Below are 3,942 nucleotides of genomic sequence, written 5' to 3' on the forward strand. Positions count from 1 at the left end.
ATATATATATTCCTATATATATATATATATAGGAGTTCAATTTGCCAACATATAGCATAACACCCAGTGCTACACCTGAATTGTAAAAGCTTTTGCACTGATCTCTTTTCATCTTTTTAAAATTCCCTGTGTTCTATTTTTCACAAAGTGCATGGTATACTTTTAAAAAGTGAGAGAGATTATTTTACTCTTCTGTTCAAAATCTACCAAATGGCTTTTTCATTTACCCAGGGGAAATCCAAAATTCTCATCATACCCTTCAAATCACAAATCCTCCAATCTTACCGCCTCTAACTACTTATTAATAATGCTCAGATAAACTTGTTTTTAAATATACAAAGTAAACTGCTACCTAGGGATCCTGGCACCAACTGTTCTCTCTGCCTGGAATACATTTTATCCACAGGCCTTTAAAGTTTGTCCACTTATTTCAGGCTTTTGCTCAAATATCATTGCATTAGAGTCTTTCTTAGAACACTCTATATATCCATATATACATGCACACATCTTTTTCTCTTTATTCATCATTTGTCACCCCCAATAGAATGCTTGTTCCTTGAGAGAGAAACATTAATTGGTTTATTTCTATATCTTCACTTCTGGGAGCATTGCCTGGTACTTAATAGAAACTCAATAAATAGTTGATGCATGAATACATGTCATAGAGAAAAGTTGGTGAGACTGATAGGAAGAAATGGTTGGGGATGGGTGGTAAGAGCCTGGAAAGTGTAAGATGGTATCTTTGACACATCTGCCCTGTTGTTGAAAAAAATCAAATCTCCCCCCCCCCCACCTCAGCAGGTAAAGTTGTGCATATGCAAGGTGGAGGTAGAGGTATCAATTTGCTGAATATGCTCTGCTGTCACAAGGCCTGATTCGGAACTCCAGTTCCACCACATTCCCATGTGACTTTAACCAAGCCACTCAACCTCTCTAAACTTCTATATGCTTATCTAAAAATGGGCTAAAAGGGTTTGTTGTTGACAGGATTAAACAAAGGTAATTCATAAAATGTACTTGGCACAAAGTAGTTGTCATCAAATATTAGCTGTTGTTAATTATTACATGACAGAGTGGGGCTGGCTACTGGTGAAATAATGAAAGAAAGAGAAAAGAAAAGGATCAGGAAAGCCAAGACATTGGGCTTACTCTGCAGCAAATATTTAGATAAATAAGGCCTTTCTCACCTGTTAAAATACTTGTTTAGAGTAAGAGGTAAATGACACGGCAATAGTCACAGTCTTTCTAGTGTTGACCTAGTTAGACCTCTAAGTTCATAAATAGAGGTAAGGCAAATTAGATCAACTGCCAGATGAAAGGAGGAAGATGGTTGAGAAAAAAAAAAACAACACTAAATCCTCCGCTTGATTCAGCAGAGGATTTAGTGAGTCATGTTGCACCATATCCTGTTATTTTTTTCAGCCTTCAACCAGTATCGTGTGTCCTAGGAGTATAAAGATAGTTAAGACTAATTAACTCGACGTCAGCAACCATTGCCAGAGGCCACTAACTCCGGCTTTAATGAGCACGGCCATCAAATGATGAAGAACAGTACAAGTGTGAGATTTCTTCTTAATCCCTACATTTGGAGAAATGAGAGATGAATTATTTATTTATTTCACAGAGAGAGACAGAGAGAGAGAGACAGAGAGAGAAAACACACAAGTAGGTAGAGCAGCAGGCAGAGGGAGAGGGAGAAGCAGGCTCCCCACTGAGCAGGGAGCCCCATGCTGAGCTCGATCCCAGGACCCTGGGATCATGACCTGAGCTGAAGGCAGAACTTTAACTGACTGAGCCCTCAATATTCACACCTTTAATGTACTGGTAAATCCAAATATTAGCTTATATCCAATCATACCATTTGAAATTTCGTATGCTTGAATCAATTTGCAGCCAATTCACAATTTTAGTATTTACAAAATATTAAATGCTAAGATTTGTATCACAAGTATCGATATGATTAAGGCAATCAGGCTGGCAAAACCTCTCTCAGAGATGACTGAGATCAGAAACGGAAATGCACGGTTGGGCATTAATATTGTTTTTATTGGGCATCTCCTATTTGGCACTCCAACATCTCACACTGCTAAATCAACAGACAGCTCATTCTTACATCTGTCATTAAGTATCTGGGGTTTTCCGTAAGCCCCAATATTTGATGAGTTGACCAGTGACAAATAAATCTTTAAGTCAAACATTGAAGCAAAATAGTCTCTTTGTTGAACATGAAACAATTGCTTTAGTGTAAAATTTGATGTTTAAATCACATCTGCTGTGGCCCTCTGGGGAAAGGTATTTGCTCTGAAGATAGATGTTAAATAGGTTTTAGAAAGGCTCCCCCTAAGGGTGTCCACCCATACAGATAGAAGACTAATACAAGTCCCTAATACAGACTCTCTGATATATCTAAAACCATGGTTGTAGTCACAGGACTACATCTTTCTGGTAGGTAGCTAAATAATCCCAGGGAAATATAGCTGAAATAATCAGCTAAAAGAGGAAGAGAGAGATGAAGATCTGTTGGCAAGGTTCTCCTCTGGTGGTTGTTCAGTGACCAAAGATTATGAATATCTCTGAACTATGACCTTACTATTAGAGGCTAGTGAGTGGATATTTTGAATATGGAAAAGAGAGAAAAAGAAAGGGAAGGGAAAGGAAATGAATGGAAAAGAAGCGATATGTATGTTAAATCCACCAAAGGACAAGAGAAAACAGAAATCTCTTATGTGCTGATGCTGAAAAAGCTATTTCTGAAGACAGTGGAGAGAGAGAACTAATGGAGCAGTTCTGAAAGATTAAGTTCACCTAGAAAACATGAGAAAAGATGCTAGCTGAAGCAAATAAGTATTCTGTGTAGACATAGGTGAACTGAGAATGCTGAGACCACTCATCACCCTGATTTTTGGTGGCAGTAACTAGAATTTGGGAGAAGCAAGATAGGGAAGTGCTATTCAAGGCTTAAAATAGGGACAAAAGGAGAAGATTACAAAGACATTCCTGGGATCTTAGCTCATACTTTGGTTATAGGCACCAATGTGGTCATGATAGCATGTTGAAATCATGCCTTCCACATTAAAAACTTTGGGGTTTGAACCCTAGCCAGGGTTCCTTCCCTAAGTAGAGTTTACATGTCTTCAGTCCTTGAAAGACCAAGGTATCTCTGCTACCACCACGAGGCAACTTAATTACCCACCAGAGGAACACTGCTTGGAACTAAGAAAATGGCCTCTCAGGAGAAGAGAAGGGCCATAGGGATAGAAATAGTATAGAGATTTAGTCTCATAATGGCAACCTAGACTCTGAAGTACTTAAGTCTATTCTCTGAAAAATTTCTATCGATTAGAGAATAAACTGAGGGTAGAAGAAGGAAAAATTTCTAAGACCTTTTTCTGATTACTATCTGCCCTTCCTATCACTTAATGATACAAGACAATAGCCTTGCTCCTCATACATTTGGTAATCAATAATGTCTGTGAAATAAATGCATTAATAAATTAATTAACAAAAATGGGTCTTTGTCGTTTGATCTGGTGCTTTTCCAATCTAAGGTACATTATGGAGAGATTGAAATTCTTTGATTAAATTGTGAAATTATAGTTCTCACTTCAGCAGCACATATACTAAACTTGGAACAATGCAGAGAAGATTAGCATGGCCCTTGTGCAAGATGACCTGAAATTCATGAAGTGTTCCATATTTTTTAAAGGAGATTAAGAGTACACCTACCCAGATAAACACTAAGAAATGTATAGAATTGTTAAATCGTTATATTGTATACCTGAAATTAATATAATTAGTATAACTAACTGTACGTTAATCATACTTCAACTTTAAAATTGTGATATCATAACAATATAGGAATGGATCGTATGAATGCTGTGTCACATGGGAATCCAACATGAACTATAGTAATAGTGACATTGATTGGACTATTTTTATCCT

At 37.3% G+C, this 3,942-nt stretch overlaps 1 non-coding gene across 1 annotated transcript; it reads left to right on the top strand.

The window, feature by feature from the left end:
- Positions 1 to 3,596: 3,596 nt before the first annotated feature.
- LOC140604393 (U6 spliceosomal RNA) lies at positions 3,597 to 3,701 on the top strand. Its single transcript, XR_012007298.1, has one exon. It is a non-coding gene; the product is annotated as a U6 spliceosomal RNA (small nuclear RNA).
- Positions 3,702 to 3,942: the final 241 nt, after the last annotated feature.

Source organism: Canis lupus, chromosome 14, assembly GCF_048164855.1.
Source record: "Canis lupus baileyi chromosome 14, mCanLup2.hap1, whole genome shotgun sequence".
Taxonomy (NCBI): domain Eukaryota; kingdom Metazoa; phylum Chordata; class Mammalia; order Carnivora; family Canidae; genus Canis; species Canis lupus.